The sequence below is a fragment of the Sus scrofa genome, chromosome 14 (assembly GCF_054392235.1).
Source record: "Sus scrofa isolate SSC_HxYL_T2T_F1_AM1 chromosome 14, Sscrofa_HxYL_maternal_Yorkshire_Landrace_v2.0, whole genome shotgun sequence".
Taxonomy (NCBI): domain Eukaryota; kingdom Metazoa; phylum Chordata; class Mammalia; order Artiodactyla; family Suidae; genus Sus; species Sus scrofa.
The window spans coordinates 140,763,465-140,782,943 of NC_139396.1; the positions used below are offsets into that span (position 1 = coordinate 140,763,465).

At 38.7% G+C, this 19,479-nt stretch overlaps 1 long non-coding RNA gene across 1 annotated transcript; it reads right to left on the reverse strand.

Annotated features, from left to right (window-relative positions):
- Positions 1–11,071: 11,071 nt before the first annotated feature.
- Positions 11,072–16,242, reverse strand: LOC146397044 (uncharacterized). The gene is made up of 2 exons (XR_014827776.1): positions 12,377–16,242; positions 11,072–11,594 (listed from the first exon to the last, which is right to left on the reverse strand). It is a non-coding gene; the product is annotated as an uncharacterized LOC146397044 (long non-coding RNA).
- Positions 16,243–19,479: the final 3,237 nt, after the last annotated feature.

The window sequence follows — 19,479 nt, forward strand, 5'->3', positions numbered from 1 at the left end:
AGTGAATGCTTCTGAGTATGTGGCTTAAATGTCAAGGTGTTGTTTAAAAATCACCTAGCTAGTTTACACATTGGAGATGTAGAAAGCTAAAATGCATAGTCGCAGCTAACCCATACCTCTAAATTAGGAGTTAATTTGTGAGAAGGACATAGTTTTTATGAAATGTGGGCTTTTGGAAAGTTAGTCAATCATATAACTTTCTAGGACTCTATTCCACTTCATCTATAGGGCCACTATTTTTGCTCATAAAGACAAATACCAACATAGGGATCTGATAGTAAGGTAACCCCCTTTCACTCTTATGATTTGGTACCACTCAATCTTTTCCATGTGGATGTTCCCAGGCTAGGGGTCCAATCGGAGCTGTTGTGGCCAGCCTATGCCAGAACCACAGCAACGCTAGATCCGAGCTGCGTCTCTGACCTACACCACAGCCCACGGCAATGCCAGATCCTTAACCCATTGTGCAAGGCCAGGGATCACACCTGCAATCTCATGGTTCCTAGTCAGATTAGTTTCCTCTGCGCCAAGACGGGAACTCCCTGGTAACACTCAATCTTGATTTTCTCTTTCATTTAATTCACAAACAATAAGTTAATCAAACTTTAAAAATGATCCTTCCTACACACTTTCACTTTTCTTTTAAAATTGTTCTAAAACTTAAGAAATCATTTATTTTTTTTCCAACTTTAATGACATGTAATTGACATATACCACTGCATATGACTTTAAGGTATATAGTGTATAATTTTATGCATTTATACACTGCAGAATCATTAACATAATAGTGTCAAAATAAGAACGTTGTGAGCAGGATTTTTTTTTTTTTTTTTTTGCCACACCCGAGGCATGCAGAAGTTCTGGGGCTAGGGATCAAACTCATGGGACTGCAGCAACCTGAGCCACTGCAGTGACCAGATCCTTAACCTGCTGAACCATGTTGGAACTCCAGATTCACTTCTCTTAAATAGATAAATATTGAGAGTCTACTGTGTGCCAAGCCCCATTTTAGACTTTTGAGCTGGGAAATAACTCCATCTGATGTATCTTTATTAAATTATAGTTCAAATTAACAAAAATTTATTGACCGCCTATTGTGATCCATGCCATGTGATAGGTGCTGGGAATAAGACAATAAAGCAATATATGAATAAGGCCTTTTCCTTTGTAAAGCTCACAGCCTAGGTGAGGGTTTGACATGGTAAAACAAAAGGGCGAAACAGTGATGGGTTGGAGATCAGAGTAAGAAGAGATGGTTTCCTAGAGGAGGTTATGCTCAGATGACTCTTTAAAAATGGTGGGGTTTTAAAAAAAGATTAATTGTACAGAGAGTTGAAATACCTGGAAGGCACAGAGAACCAATCAGACTACAATGTTTCTGAGTGGAATGAAAAGCTTTGTCTATAGAATTTCTCTGGTCTCAAATGTTTTGAAACTCAAATCCTAAGTTCCTCTTGCACATATTTTCCATTTTCCACTCTTTGATTAAAATACTTAATTGAAATGCTCCACACTCTAAGAAGCATTTTCTGATGCCCATGGGAAAAATTTATGTGTCCATATTATGCAACTTAATCATCTTTAAATAGAATGAAAGGACTTTGCCAGTATTATCTCTACCTATTTTATATGTGTTTCAGCTGTATTTCATAACCTGCACATATTCAACAAGTCTTCCATTACTAATTAAGTTTTCTGTCTCCAAATACAAATACCATTTCATCAGATTTGGTTTAGACTCACAAACCTTTCTCCAAATTTATTAGATTGCCCTAAATTCTATTAGTTACATACCTTATCAGTGACCTCAGGTTAACTGATGGCATAGTTCCCTTTCATTCATACCCAAATACCTATCATCTTGTACCTAGAACTCTAGACCTAAAAAAGATCTTAAAATTCATCCCTAGCATCAATTCAAAATTATGAATGTATGTGAAAATAAATAGAAACGTTGTGGGAAAACAGTGCTCTTTTATATATGCTGTCTCGATTAGATATCCACATTAAAAAAAAAAGTGGCTTTAACCCGAGCCATACCATATACAAAAACTGACCTATAAGGCCTAAATATGAGAAATCAATTTAAAAGCTTCAAGAAAACCTTCATAATATTGAAGTAGGCAAAAATGTCTTAAACATAACACCAAAAGTACTAATCATAAAATAAAAGATTTTATGATTTGGACGTTGAAGTGGACGTAGATATGTGACACCAGATTCCCCCAAGGAAGGACTTGGTATCCCAGCGACTGGGAGGGCTGTCAGTGGACAGCATTCAGCTGCCATCCACTTTATGGACAGCCCCAGGTGGAGAGAGCCACCTTACCCAAGATTGTGCTCCTTGAGGTCAAAGGTATAAAAGTTCTGCCATTTTGGCCCAATGCAGGACAACTCTAAAAGGTAATATATGCTCCAGAGCTCGCTGTGGTTGGAGGAGGCTGTTGGCCATGCTTCATTGACAGACATCTCCCTTTCTCCCCTCTCTCTCCTGGGTGTTTGTCCAAAGGACAGTCTATAAACAACCTGAACACTAGACTTTCTCAGAGTCTGCTGTCTGGAGAACTGTGTTAACAGTCATTCAAATTAAGAACTTCTGTTCATCAAACTGTGCCATTAATAGTATAAAATGGCAAGTTACTCCCTGCATGATGCAACATGTATATCTGAAAACTGTCTTGCGTCCAGAATAAATGAAGAACTTCTACAAATCCATAAGAAGAGGACCACTATATTAAAAATGGAGAAAGAACTCAACAAAGTACTTTATAAATAGGATATACATATGGTTTTATATGCTTAGATAAAGGTACTCAATTCTCTAGTCATCAGCAGAATATAAACAAATGAAGACATAAACAAAACCCCAAACAAACAAAACAATATAATTACACACTGAACACCTAAGATTACAAAGACTGACAATATCAAATATTCATAAAGATGGGGAACAACTGGAGAACTCGTCTATTGCTGATGGCAGTTAAACTAGTTCAGCTACTTTGAAAAATGGTTTGGTGGTGCCTTTCAAAGGTAAATATAGAGGTGCCCTCTACTCCAGCAATTCCCTGGTTAGGGACATATGCGGGGGAAGAGTGTGTTTATCTTCCAAATGACTTGCCTGAGAATGTTCACAACAGTACTATTAATAATGTGTATGATTTTGGAAACAGCTCAAATATCTATCAGCCGTAACATGGAATAAAAACTTGCGGCATATTCATATAATGGATTACTGTGAAGCAATAATAAATGAATAAAGAATGCAGAACATTACAGATAAATTGTACATGTTTAATATTGAGACAAAGAAATCAGACAGAAGACATACTGTTTGATTCTAGCAATATTAAATTCAAAAACTAGTAAAACTGATCCATTGTCTTGGAATCAGCAAGGTAGTAAATTTGGTGGAGCGTATTGACTGGGAGAGAACTTGAGTTTTCTGGAGAGATGGAATTGTTCTACTATATTTTTGATTATGGAGGTAATTATATAGGCATATACATGGTAAAAAAATAACTGAACTATACATTGAAGATTTGTTCACTTTATTGCATGTAAGTTATACCTCAACAACAACAACAACAAAATCACTTGGGCATATACATCTCCAGACTCCACCTGCTAGTGAATGGCTTAATTGGTCTGCCTTGTCTTGGGCCTGATGCTATTTTACTTTGTCAAGCTTTCCTGGTGATTCAACTCTGCAGCCAGTGTTTAGAACCACACATCTGATGAAAATTTTCTCACTATCAACTACAAGTAAAGAAAGTCAGTTCTGAGAGAGACGCAACTTACCCAAGGGGATGTATAACAAATCTGATTAGCGTCAGAGCTGGCTCTGGAACTGCTGGCTCTGGAACCACACACACCTCACGGTTTATATAGCAGTTTTGAACAAGACCTCTTGTACTGCTGCCTTTTTTCTTCATGTTACCAAGTAAAGGCATCTTCAGTTAATGCTTATGAACCCCCTCCCAAACCCCCACTTCACATGAGAGTGAGTACACCCTCCTGAGCCTTTTATCCTGGTTACATTAATTCCATCGTGATGTGCTTAGGCTTGAGGGACAGAATTGTTTTCAAGCAGAATTAAACTGCATTTCACAACAGAGATGCTTTCACTTGTCTGAATTTAATAATCAGCTGGCTATAATCCCAGCGACAGCCACATTGGAAAATCTTTACAAGGACAAACCTCTACTGGAATGTCTTTCTTTCTGAATTTTGTGAGGATTGAAAAGGAAAATGCACATAAAGCTTTCAGCACAGTGTATATTCAATAAATGGTAACGATCATTCAAGAATAATTATACTACTATTAATGATGATTATAATTTTTAACATGACTATGATGCAGGTGTCAGCATCAGGAAAATTTAACATCAGCACCTTATTTTTATCTAATATTGTTGTGTTCCTAGTTCATCGGTTGACCAACAAGTGCTTTAGAGCATTATTTCCCTGCAAACTAGAATCCATTCTACAGTCAATTATTACATTTAGTTATTATTACTATTTTTTAGCCTTTTTAAATCTGGAACTTTTCCAGAGCCTTTCTTAAAAATAACCTTAGCATTTTGGAAAAAAATGTAGTCACCATATCCCTTTATTAATAAACTATTGCTCATTTTGTGTTTGCCTGGTGTTTGCCTATGAGTCCATTAGGATATGCATTCTGTGCCAGAACACCACATAGGTGAGGTTTTTCTCAGGGCACATCTTGAGGCACATCATGTCCATATCTCCCTCAATGATAATGTAAATGTTGATTACTCAGTGATACTCATAGAATTATATACTATAGTACTGTATACTCAGTCATAATATTGTCTGATATTTGCACCATGTATGTATTTTTTTTTCATTGCAAGTAATAAACATTCAGTGGGGAGTCCTTTTAAGTTGATGCAAATATCCTGTTTCTCCTTGAAGGCCAGATAGTATAAAACTCCTAGAGGAAAACATAGGCGGAATGCTCTTTGGCATAAATCACGGCAACATCTTGTTTGATCCACCTCCTAGAATAATGACAAAAACAAACCAATGGGATCTAGCCAAACTCAAAAGCTTTTGCACAGCAAAGGAAACCATTAAAAAAAACAAAAAAACAACCCACAGAATGGGAGACAATCTTGGCAAATGATGCAACCGACAAGGGTTTAATATCCAAAATATACAAACAACTCATAAAATTCAACAAAATTCGACAAAAAACCCCTAACGATCCAACTGAAAAATGGTCAGAAGACCTAAATAGACATTTATCCAAAGAAAACATACAGATGGGCAGAAGTAACATGAAAAAAATGCTCAACATTACTAATTATTAGAGAAATGCAAATCAAAACTACAAGGAAGTACCACCTCACACCAATCAGAATGGCCATCATTGACAAGTCAACAAATAACAAGGGCTGGAGAGGATGTGAAGAAAAGGGATTCTACACTGTTGGTGGGAATGTAAATTTGTACAACCCCTATGGAAAACAGTATGAAGCTACCTCAGAAAACTAAATATAGAACTACAGATGTAGAATCTCTGGATTTGGAGGGTTAAATATGGGACTTTAGTGTTTATGGATTCTGTGGATTTTGGTATCCCCAAGGAGTCCTGGACCCAATCTCCTCAAGAATACTGAGGAACAACTGTAGCTTCACATAAACAAGTTGTTCCAAACATTTAAAATCTTTCCAACTAGTGCATCACATTAAAAAAAGTATTTCCTTTAGTGTTGGCATCTACAATGGCAATATTGGTTCATCTTTTTTGAAAAAATTGATTTGACTTTGAAGCAAAACTTTATCAATTTTAAAATGACAGCACTGGTGTCTACTGATATAATCTGCTCATTGCTTCATGTTAAAAATGTGTAAACTAATTTTTTATTGATATGAAAGTTTTAGTCTTAAGAAGAAATTACTGCACTTGTGTGGGTAGTTCACAAATAAGTTCTTCCCTTCACTGGATCTTCAGACTTAATTCATTCTTATGAAATGTAACATCAGTGAAAAAAGTAGAAGCCACGTTGCCAGGTTTGTCTTTGATAAGTAAATATTTAGCAAACATCAACTCTGAGCCTATTGTTTCTGTCCCTTCCAAAGTTGGACCCTATAACAGGAACCCACACTTCACAAAGTGGGGCTTTTGTAAGTGATTAGGGTTAGATTAGTTCCTGAGAGTGAGGCCCTCATGATGGGATTAATGCCCTAATGAAGAGAGCCTGATCTCTCTTCTGGCCACATGAGGACTGAAGAAGCTGGCTGTCTACCAGCCAGGAAGTGGGCTCTCATCAGATACCACGTCTGCTGTTGCCTTGACCTGGACATCTCAGTCTCTAGTACTTTGAGAAATAAACATTTGTTGTTTAAACTACCCAGTCTATAGCATCTATTATCATAGTCTGAACTAGCAATTACTTTTATTTCAAGAAAATCTTGAATTGGAGTAAATATAGCGAATCTTGGTAAAATCATTGCATTATTCAACCAGCTAGCACTGACAATATAGGATTGTTAAATTTATTCTCTTTTAATTTTAATAAAAGTTCCATCAACTGGTGGTGATGATTCATGGCATTTGCATTTAAGCAGTGAGTACTTTTTAACAACTATATCCATGATATTTTCCATAGAGCTTGCTATAAAATCTTATATAAATTATTTAAATATGTATCATTTATTAGAATAACCCAATAGGGAAAATAGGCTCTTATTTTAAATTCTAATAAATCTGGACTTTTAACCTCACAAAGCTGTAGCACCATTTATTCTGAGAGAAACAGCATTTTTAATATCAACCTGAAATTCTTTTTGACCGATGTAAAAGATTAAAACATACCTGTGGTCTGAGTTCACTTTATTTTTGGCCTCAAATTGACAATATTTCTTTATAAACTTTGAAGTCCTTTGACGCAAAATACACCCAAACTATTAATTGGATGATTTTCTATGTCACACGATTCATTTAACACTAAAGAAAGGTATTTGCAATTCTTCAGGTGTGAATCAACTGATCTTTGATATTGCCAGAAAGATCTGGTATTTTATGAGCAATTATTTGATGGTTCAGTTCAGGAACTTTCACTAGAAGTATATTTTCTAGTCTGTTCTCACATATTTTCAAAAAAATTTCTGTAACTGAAACAGTAATCTTTCCATGTAATTTGTGTGTGTGCATATTCAAGCACCGGAACATTTTATAGTGGGTCAAAGTCACAATTTCAGATCCTGTTAAGAATCATTTGAAATTTGTTGTTGGAAGTTTAATTCTGATATCAGTTGACTCTTCTATAAATTTTGGCCATACCCATGGCATGTGGAAGTTCCCAGGCCAGGGACTGAATTCACACCATAGCAGCGATCTGGGCAACTGCAGTGATAATGCCTGATCCTTAACCTGCTGCACCAAAAGAGAATTCCTCAGCTAATTTTGATTGCTTTTTAAATGACTTACAAAGAAACTCAAATTTACCATGAATGTGCTGAGTTGCTGAGGATGTCTCTTAACACTGTTCACTATATTATCTTATTTTTTCAAATACATAGAATATGTATGTACAGCTTTTTAAATTTTGCTCCATCTCAGAAGGTTATAACAGTCATTCAATATGAAATTTATGACATACTTTCTTCTAGTTTCTCTCATTTTTTAAAAAGAAAATTGTGCCTGTTGTAGTTCTGTCCCCCTCACCGTATTCTGCATTAGCAGCATGTCTACATTTTAAATGCAAATTTCCACTCATATTTATCTTTTAAACATAACAAATAATTTAATTATATTGAATAAGATAATAGGTACTTCAATTTAATTACCAATTATAATTCACATAGGTATCTCTTAATTCATGCTGTCTGCAAACATATTCAAATAAGCACATCAAAATGTTGCATCAATGTGTAGAAAAAAATACTTCTCATTAAATCAATCTGTTACTAACCACCTAGATTGGTGATGCATTTATGTGTAATACTGGAAATTATATACAAAGCTTAAACAAGCACTGTAACAAAGCAATGATATCCTGTCTGTTTCATGAATAAAGTGAAATGCTACCATCTCATTTGTGTTTCATGCACACACACACACACACACACAATTTACACTGTTTCAGTTTTTTTTTTTTAATTTTATTGGAGTGTAGTTGACTTACAATGCTGTGTTAGTTTCTGCTGCATAGCAAAGTGATATACTTATACATACGCCTATTCTCTCTCAGATTCTTTCCCCATGTAGGTTATTACAGAATATTGAATAGATTTCCCTCTGCTATACAGTAGGTCCTTGTTAATCATTGATTTTATATAGATAGTGTGTATATGTATGTATACATAGTGTGTAAATGTCACTGTTTCAGTTTTTTAAATTTAACTTTCAGCTTACATTTATTAAAGCTAAGCAAAATTAAACATTCTGTTCCTCATCTGTTCCTCAGTTGCACTAACCACATTTCAAATGTTTGGTAGCTCACTGTGACTAGGGGCTACCGTATTGAACAGTGTAGGAGAGGTCCTGATTCCATGAGTTAGGGGACACTTACACCAGGAGACACATCATGAGTCTCATTAAACTTAAAGCAATCACTGCTAGCTGATCACTTTAGTCTCCTCCTGATAGTAAACCAGAAGACAAAGAAGGCAGGTACCATCCTAATGGGAATAACAGACTTTCATCACCATGAGGAGATAAAGTTGATGCTACATAAGGTGGTAGTAGGGATATGCTGCTAAGATGATCCATCTGGGGTCTCTTGATGTGTCCTTAACCAGGTTTCTTCCCATGTACAGTAAACAAAGCCTGAAAAGTGAACAGTAGCCCGGGGTTTGGATGCCTTGGTAATCAAGGTCTGTATGGAGCTGTGTGGTCAGCCACCTAGACCAACAGAAGCACAAGCAAAGGGTGAATGGAATGTGGACTAGGTCAGATAATTTGGGCAGCCAGAGAGTATAAAAATCAGTAACATCCTGGAGATTAACTGAAGCAACAGGGGCTGTGGTTCACCTTGCTAAACTTCCTGTGGAAATCTTCCCTCAGAATTAGTGACCAACCATCATCTAGAAGATGCATCATAGGACGCAGATAATATAATGTAAGAAGGAGTGGATTTTATGGCATTAAGTGGTGGGTGATAGTGGGGGCTGGTGGTATCTTGCCCCTAGTCCCTTGTATTTATTTTACTGTTTTACTGCCCTCTCCCAGCTTCTAAGTGCTTTACTGCTAATGCCTCCCCCTGTGATTTTCTTCAGAGCCCTAACTTTGGGCTAACAAAATCTCTTCATCAGCAGGTGCAGAAAAACAGAAATCCTTGGAACCTCACTAGCAGCCCTTGTTGACAGACGGGAGTAGGAAATCATAACTCCTTTGCCTGGAAATGCGGCAAACTGAGGTGTAAGTCAGGCTGGTGCCAGGCCATGGCTGATGAGCGTGATTTTCCTGGCTTTCCCCCCTACCCTGTCTGCTATTATCCCCTCCTATCTTCCTGATTTCTCCAGGGATCATGTCCTTAAGTAAATCACTTGCACACAATTTTTCATCCCAGAAACTGTTTCTGGGGAACACAGTCTAAGAAACACACAATCTCCATGTTAATTTTTCACACCTCTTTAATTAAGGCTGTCAGTGAGATGTGTACAACGTTTCTATTATGTGCTTTAAAAATTAAATTTAGTTAAACAAAACTTAAAGGCAGTTCCTCTTTTTCTATCTCGTTCTAGTCTTCCTTTTTTTTTCTTGTCTTTTTTTAGGGCCGCTCCCATAGCATATTGGCTACAGCTTCGATTTTTCCCCAGGCTAGGGGTCAAATCGGAGCTGTAGCCGCTGGCCTACACCACAGCCACAGCAATGCCAGATCCGAGCCGTGTCTGTGATCTACACCACAGCTCATGCTGGATCCTTAACCCACTGAGCAAAGCCAGGGACTGACCCTGCATCCTCATGGATACTAGTCAGATTCATTTCTGGGGAACCACAATGGGAACTCTCTAGTCTTCCTTTTGAATAGATCACAATTAGGAAGCTAGTTTATAAAGGTCAGAATTAATTAATTTTTCTCTGAAGAGATCACAGGCCAAAAAGTGTGTCTGTAGGTGTGTCTACAAACACAGAGATAGAGACATCAAAGGAGAGGAAGAGAGGAGAAGGACATTGAGCCATCAGAGGGGGGCATACATATCTATTATTTCAATAATTTTCAACATATATTCACTGCCTTTTACCTTGTATGCAAAACAAAGATAAATCAATCACTCTGCTGAGAGCACATGATCTAGAGGAGAAAAGATGTAAGTAATTCTAACCTCCAGCACTCTGTGAAAAGTGCTCAGATAAATGTGGGAAGTTTCATGGCGACTGGATTGATGGAGAAATGACAGTCCATGTGGGCTGCCTGGGGGATTCTTGGTATCATGGAATTTAGTATGGAGCAAGGATTCCAAAGCATTTTTTTTTTTCCCCAAGAGCAGGGCTAGTAAGGGCCTTGAGAGATGTGGTTGTACATATACTGCATGTCTAGTAAAAACATACATTTAAATTCTTATTTAATCTGATAGTCTGTAGTAGCTGGTGTGAAGTTTTAGCAAGGTTTCTGAATCATTTCCTATTTTCAGCGTGACTGTAAAATAATGACATTGATTTATTTGAAAACACAGACCATGATTTGTGTAAAAATGTATATTTCCGAAGTATAAAAATTGCTAGTCTTTAGAGTCCTAACCTCCCCCTCTGTAAAACAGGGAATAAAAGATCTGTCTTGCAAATATTGGAGTCTGTGCTTTACTGAAGTCTCTAGCTCAATCCCTTGTATAAAAGATCCTCAGCAAATTTTTGCCTACAGTTTCTATTATGTGCGTCATGCCTGGGGATCATGAACAGTGAGTTATACTTTAAGGAATTATTATCCACAAATAAAACAAAACCAATCATCTACCTCAGTGAGGTGCCAAGATATATTAGAGCCCGAGGCAAAAGACAAACCACTAGTACCTGTCCTGTCTTTATATAAAATTTGGTATCTTGTTCATCAATGTTTTTGTGTTAATTTTGCTTAAAAAACATTGGATTAGAAAGTCATTTATTTTGATTTTTGAATTTTTGGTGCCCTCTTAAATTTTTTTGTGAGGCTTCCCTGGCCTTACCCTAGTTCCAGTGCTGAGCACAATCTCATTGTCTTATTGTTCTTTCTTTTCTGATGTTGGATATTGTGCTGTGTCTATATTCCTCTGGTTTAAGATTGGAGCAACCGTCCCTTCAGAGGCTCAAAGCTACTGGCAGCTCATCACTGAGGCTCCTCCAGAGACTACCCTTCACTAAAAGTGGCAGCTGTCTCATCTAGATCACATTGCTCTTACCAGGAGCATCCACATACAATGACCAGTAGACGACATAAAAGTCCAGGCCCCTTCCCCCAATTTGGGAAAACTCTAAATGACCCTCAGAGTTTCCTAGAAGATAGTCTCAGGCCTTTTTTTGTGACTGCCTCAGAGCCCAACATCTCCCTCAGTCCTGTCTGATTTCCTTCATGTCCCCACCAGAATTAGTTTCAAGAGTATTCCTCTAGGAGTTCCCATTGTGGCTCAGTGGTTAATGAATCCGACTAGGAACCATGAGGTTGCGGGTTTGATCCCTGGCCTTGCTCAATGGGTTAAGGATCTGGCGTTGCCGTGAGCTGTGGTGAGGGCCTCAGATGCGGCTCGGATCCCACGTGGCTGTGGCTGTGGCGTAGGCTGGCAGCCATAGCTCTGACTGGACCCCTAGCCTGGGAACCTCCATATGCCATGGGAGTGACCCCTGAAAAGGTAAAAAGACAAAAAAAAAAAAAAGTATTCCTCTAAGCATTTCTTTCTTTCTTTCTTTCTTTCTTTCTTTCTTTCTTTCTTTCTTTCTTTCTTTTTTGTCCTTTTGCCTTTTCAAGGGCCGCTTCCCACAGCATATGGAGGTTCCCAGGCTAGGGGTCGAATTGGAGCTGTAGCCGCTGGCCTACGCCAGAGCCACAGCAATGCCAGATCCGAGCCGCATCTGCAACCTACACCACAGCTCATGGCAACGCTGGATCCTTAACCCACTGAGCAAGGGCAGGGACCGAACCCGCAACCTCATGGTTCCTAGTCGGATTCGTTAACCACTGTGCCATGACGGGAACTCCTAAACATTTCTTATATCCCAATCTCCATCTCAGAATCTGACCCCCAAGAACAAACCCTGTGACAGTTGTGTCCAGGAGTGGCTGAGAGAATAGGTCTTCCAATGAGATTTTTCAGAGCTGAAGCATGTGTTGGCACGGCAACAATGAGAACCCCACCCTTGGTGTGATGTGGAGCATGCACAGGCCCTAGAATAATACAGCAGCACAGCTTTAAAACTTTACTAGTGATGGACTAAGATGCGCTAGCAGGTAGAATATATAAATCATTTAAGAAATACTAGGAAATAGAAGCTAGAATGACACTATTTCTCAATTCAATTGATAATTTGGAGAAAGATAATGAAAGGGCCAACTGACAAGCAATTAAAAGCTAAGAGTGAAAGCCAGAGAAACTTCTTGATAGCATTTAAAGAGATTCCTATCTCTTGCTGCTGAAGGGCTGAAAAAAATGAGGACAATTCCCAGGACTTACTCATGACACCAACAGAGCTTCATAGAAGGCTGGGGTCTCAGCCAATAGGTTGCCTCAGCCAAGGTCAGGATCCTATTTGGGAAGGAATGGGATCCTGAGAAATAGGATTGGGTTGATGAACTAAAAAAAAAGTTGGTTCCTTAGATTTACTCAAATTATCTGTGCCTACAGAAGGGTATGTCTTTTTCCTGTTATCCCCAACTCCACCTTTACTTGAAGATTATGTAAAAGACTTTGCCTTGCTAAACAGAACTTCCATACTTGGCTAACTAGATCAATAGCTAGGGTTAATACATGACATAAAATAGCCAGGGAATGTTGGCATTACTAAGGGAGGTAAGAAACTGAATTTTAAAAGAGCTGCAAGATTTACTAAACATATACAAGCAAAAACTGGGACAGCAAATATGGAACAAAATTCTGAGGTGCTGGATCATGAGTGTCAGGAAAGAGAGTTGGATTTTGGAGAGTTTATTGATATGAGAGTACTCTCTGAGGAGTTGGGAATAGCAATGACCCCTGCCTGTATGTAAAAGAAATGCCAGAACTTTTTTTGAAAGAAGGAGATGAAGGACTCAAGACTCAGGGAAGTAGATTTGTTAGCGTTATATGCCATATACATTTTGAAAATCCACTAGATGAATGTTATTCCTTGGAAAGACTTGAAAGACAATCCACTTACCAAAGCAACAAGGAATGTGCTGATGAGCTGGGAATTAGCCTCACTGAGAAGCTCAAAGGTCATTACATAGTCTGAGGAGACCCAGGCCATCTGGACACCCCGCAGGGCATCACAGGGATGAACTTATTCATGACATCAGGCTAATAAGACCAGATAAGAAAGAAGTGACAAGTTCACTGGAGGACTTAGTAAAAGACATACACTTCAAAGAGCAAGAGATAAAATGCATGAATATTCAGGAACTTGCTACATCAGTGAATTATTTAGGGATCCAATGAGGCATGCCAGGACATCACCTCCGAAGTAAAGGACAGACTATTGCCTCTCACAATGCTTATCATGAAGAAGGAAGCACAATGCCTGGTAGACGTCTTTGGTTTTTGGAGGCAGCATCTTCTACCCCTGAGAATACTGCTCTGACCCACATATCAGATCACATCAAAGGCACTGGGAAAGGGCCCTGAAGCAGGACTAAGCTTTGGTGCAAGCAGGATGCTAGATCCTGTGTATTAGAAGGGATTGTGGTAGAAAAAGTTGCCCAGGATATTCTGGTGAGCATAAATAGAAGATTCACAATGTATCACCCCAGGGTTCTGGAGTGAGACTATATAATTTGCAGCAATGTATTAATCTTTTTAAAAACTAGCCCTTGGGTGATACCTAGTCACTTTGGGCTCCTGAAGTGATGAGCAAGCAAAGGACTCACCATGATGGCAGTGGTCATGACCCTGTTTATGGCAGGAAGTAAAGACTGTTTTCTACCTCGAAGGAGAGAGAAATATGATTTTGTACCCTACTGCTCCATTTAGTTGTCTCCTGATAACATTGTTGTTTATTAACAGACAAGCACCATAGTCAGAGCCTGAGATGTGTCTCAAGCTCTAAGGAATAAGAATCTGAGTAACCCTACTAGGTAAGTCAGTGGACAAGCAAAGGGGAATCTAGAATGTATAATAGAAAAGGGAGGAGAAGGGTATATTTGTGGAAGGGGTCATTGGTCCTACCGTCCTTCCCCTGGTGAGCTTACTTTAGGGAAAGCAGCCACCAGAATCCTGAAGAAGTGGCTTCCAGAACTTAATGAAGAAAGTGAACCTGGGTGACTGATGGGGAAAACTGCCAGAGATGCTGTACTATACCTTTCAGTCCCCCTACTTCAGAACTGAGGTTCTCATTTCACCACCTGCCTATGGTTTTGGAAACCAAGGTTTTGTAGCTGAGTATGCACAAAATTACACTGTAGGCTGAAAAGAAATACTTTTCCCATACGACCTTCTTTTCCCTGGGGTTGTGAAAACCCAACACTTCCTTATCTCACATTGGAAAAATTCTGCAGGGTCATCCTAGTCCAGGGTTCCCCATAAGATCAGATGAGTCCTTTATTATGACTGCATCATGGCCCAATTTTTCCCTTGAGAATTCTGCTTTCTTCACTTCTTCTGTAGATGTGGACTTAATAGTATCCCTTCAAATATTTCCTGTAGAGTCAGCTTCCTGGGTGCCCTGTCCTTGACAGATTCTCTCCACACACCCATCACTGCCTTAAAACTCGCTCTTTTAACTCTGCTCTAACTTACTTACATGCAGGTTAAATTGTCTGAAATGCCTATTTTTATGATGGCCTCCCCACTGTGTGGAGTCTTGTTTTCCATATGAAGTACTGGTTATGCTTTTTCAGTTGAGTCAACTTGCCCTCCGCAATTAATTCCAAGGTTGCAGTCCCTGTCTCCAAGCAAAAGTAAGAACATGCTATGTGTTATGTGCCTATTTCAATAATGTCAAACCTCTTGCACCTGATGTGTTTGATGGATACTAAATTGAGAGGCATCTGAATGGAGAAGACCTGAGTCTTGTAAATGTACTTGTCACTGCCAAGGCATCAGCTTCAAAGACTATGTGAGCTGAGCATGCACAGAGGGCACGCTGTCGAAGCAAGATGAACACGAAGAGGCATTTTGGAATTTTGTTTTGTGTACTCGTAAATAAATAAGTCCAATTTAGCCTTTGTGGTAAAATGAAATCAGGGAGAAAGAGGCAAAATATAGCCTGAAGCCCTCACCCAGAGGAGTCACTCTGGGTTTTTCAATGTAAAATCTTGAAATGGTTAAAAAAAAAAAAAAAAACTATTAATTTTCTCCAGCACAGTCCATCATCCAGGGCAGGCCCACCAGTCATTGTGGCTGGAACCCTTTCTCTTACAGTATTTAGTGAAATTAAACTGTCAGTCTTCATTTTTCCTGATGGCTTCAGCACTGTACCCATTTCTAAGAGGCTTTAAAAAAAAAAAAACATTAATTTTAAAGGGAGTGTTGGTGGATTCAAAACCCTTATTTTCAGTTTGGCATCTTCAGATGAGATGCAGAATGCTAGAGACAAAGATATCAGGGCAAATGAAGATTGGCGGCATAAGAGCAGAAGAAAGCATTTTCTCCTTTACTGACTTGATGTTCTCTCATTAGGAAGCTTGAGAGAGTCTAGGCCCAGAAATGGCCTCATTGTTGCTGAGAGGGGGTGTGGATAAGCCTGTGACTGTGCCCCAAAATAGTGTCAAATAGACTAGCGATGAGGAGGCATCTACACACCAGAGAGGCAGAGGGGCCAGCAAAAGAAGCTCAGTCACCCAGGTGGTCACCTCCCAAACTGGTGCACCAGTGCTGGGCAATCAATGCTGGAGGTGGTACTGTCACCTCTCCTGTTTCCGCTGCTTGAGTCACATCTCTGAGTGTGCTTCATTAATTCTGGACCTGACAGAGCCTTTAAATCAACTGGGCCTTCCACAAATAGCAACGCAGACTAGACATACTTGAAAGCTCCACTCCACTCTCTTTCTCACCAAATCTCCCCTCTAGCTTGATTTGGATTAAATCGCTCAACAAGCAGGCTTGCTATTGAAGGCCTCCTGATCCAATTTCTTGGTTTTCTCTTATCTCTCATCTTTTTGTTGACCCACTCAGGGTACTCATGTCACCTTCCATATGCCCACCCCTGACCCAATTCAGTTTTCCTTCTTGTCAGAGAGCAAAATTCGCTAGGCCATTTTGACAGGAGGATGAATTTAGGCTAATTATTTTTAAGAAACAAAAGATTCAGGAGGTGTTTCTTGTTACCTGCCCCTTAACTGCCTAAAAGACTTTAGATAAATGGCCTATTCCTGGAGTAGAGCTTATCACAAGAGATATTTGCACAGAATATGGGCTAGGTGTGGGAAACTCAGCAGGACCTAGGATCAGAACCGAACTCCTATTCCATTGTCTCTGCAGACATTCCCTTACCAAATATTTGCTATTCCATCTTCATGGGAATTGCCTTCTTCCCCTTGGAAATCTCAAACCGAAGATGGTAATTAAGGTGAGGGTTTAGGTCATTTTGATGAGTTATGTAGTTTTCCTGAGTTTCTCCCATATATACATTACTAAATTTTTGGTTTTTCTAAAGATCATAATGGATCTGTTTCATGCTAATGAATATTTTAAATTTTGCTTATTTATTTTAATTTTATTGGGGTATAGTTGATTTAGGTGCCAGTTAACTTTTTAAAATTCATTTTATTGAAGTATAGTTAATTTACAATGTTGTATTAATATCTGCCGTACAGCAGTGATTCAGTTTTATATACATATGGATATATACATTCTTTTTCATATTCTTCTCCATTAAAATTTATCAGAGGATATTGAATATAGTTCCCTATGCTATACAGTAGGACCTTGTTGTTTAGCTGTTCTATGTATAGTAGTTTGCATCAGCTAATCCCAAACTTTCAGTCCATTCCTCCCCTCCTACACACTCTGCAATCACAAGTCTGTTGTCTATGTCTTTGAGTCTGTTTCTGTTTGGTAGATATGTTCATTTGTGTCATATTTTAGATTTCACATATAAGTGATATCATATCATATTTATCTTTATCCTTCTGACAGTTCACTTAGTATAATAATCTCTAGATCCATCAATGTTGCTATAAATGGCTTTATTTCATTCTTTTTTATGGCTGAGTAGTATTCCATATTCCATTATATACCACTTAGATACCACATTACATATATATATATGCCACATAAAAAATATATACAAACACACACACACCATATAATATATATATACACCACATCTTTATCCATTTACCTGTCAATGGACATTTAGGTTGTTTCCATGTCTTTGCTATTATAAGTAGTGCTGCTATGAACATAGAGGTGCATGAATCTTTTCAAATGATTGTTTTTTCCAGATATATGTCTCATGCTAATTTAATTTGCAGACCAGCCAGAAGAACTTAGAAGGATGGGGAAAATTTTCTTTCTCTCCAACACTCTGATATTGCAATGTTCTGTAATTCAAAACTATATCCTGTGCCCTCTTAATAGCCAAATTTGCACTACCTGAGGATGGTCAAAAAGTGCTACAGCTATATATCACTGACAATTCCACTGAGATCAGTTTATTTGCCTGAAGGTTAGAGAAAGCAAAGTAATAAAAGAGATTCAGCTGGAGATAAGAATCAGGTTTTATTATCCATGGATTATTTACTTTTTAAAGGGGAACACATGCTAGCCAAAACTGAGCTCCCTAAAAACCTATGTGTCATATTCATGGTTCTGTATCCTTTAGTTTTTACCATAGTGCCTTGAGCAGCAGGGAATTCAAATAAATGTTGGATTCACCATAATCAAATGAATTTAATGTTACTGAATAAAACTCTATGGAACACACTTCATTTAGCTGCTTGCTTTGTAGTTAAAACCATAAACTGTGGAGTCAGAAAGGCTTAGACTCTGGTTTTTGGTTATCATATACTTGGGGAAGTGGGTTTTATAGGCAATTTATGTAACATTGCTGAGTTTCAATTTCCTTATCTATAAAATGGGCTTGATAATACTGCCTGTGTCTCATGAGGTCCATGTGGAGATTACAGGAGATTTTTTTTTTTTGCCTTTTTTTCTTTTTTTAGTGCCACAACTGAGGCAAAAACAGGTTCTCAGGCTAGGGGTCAAATTAGAGCTGTAGCCGCTGGCCTACACCACAGCAACACAGGATCTGAGCTGAATCTGTGACCTACACCACAGCTCATGGCAATGCCAGATCCCCAACCCACTGAGAAAGTTCAGGGATCAAACTTGTATCCTGGTGGATGTTAGTTGGATGGGTTAACCACTGAGCCACGATGGGAACTCCCTACAGGAGATATTCTTAAGGTTCTCTGTATAATGACATTCACATAGGTAATGCATTTTAATAATAATAATAGTAATAATAAAACAAATAGTTTCTATTTCCCATGACTGTGGACTAATGCTTAATTTAGTGGGCTCTCACACATTTTTTTTTTTTTCTTTTTAGGGCCATACCTGTGGTATATGGAAGTTCCTGGGCTTGAATCTGAGCTGCAGCTGCCAGCCTATGCCACAGCAAGGCCAGATCCACCCTGCGTCTGTGTGTCTGTGACCTACACCACAGTTTGAAGCAATGCCAGATTCTTTAACCCACTGAGCAAGGCTAGGGATTCAACCCACATCCTCATGGATACTAGTCAGGTTCTTAACCCGCTTAGTCACAATGGGAACTCCATCACCCATTTCATTGCTTCATTCGAATTGCAAGGAAAAAATTGTAACATTTAAACTCCCATTATTATATTTCTGTAAAGAACATAAAGAAGTAAGATCATTGTGCCTGAAGCTCCTTAGAATAGAGGAGTTTGCAAATGTTTCCTGTAAAGGGCTAATAGTAAATATTTTAGGCTTTGCAGGCAAACTACGCCTCTGTCATAACCACTGGTTTAACTTTGTCACAAAGCCATAAAGGAATGGGTGTGACTGTGTTCCAGTAAGACTTTATTTCCAAAAACAGACAGTGACCTAAGGAGGCAAAACAGAGGAAGATACTGAATTAGTGAAGTTTACCATTGAGCGATGTCTGATGTGAATGCCTTTGGCTTTTTGTTTTTTTCGTGTGTCTTTTTAGGGCCGTACCCATGGCATGTGGAGATTCCCAGGCTAGGGGATGAATTGGAGCTACAGTGGCTGTCCTACACCATAGCCACAGCCACGCCAGTTCCAGCTTAGATCTGGTGTGGCTGTGAGCAACATATACTGCAGCTCATGGCAACACTGGATCCTTAACCCACTGAGCGAGGCCAGGGATCAAACCTGTGTCCTCATGGATACCAGTCAGATTTGGAGTGAACCATG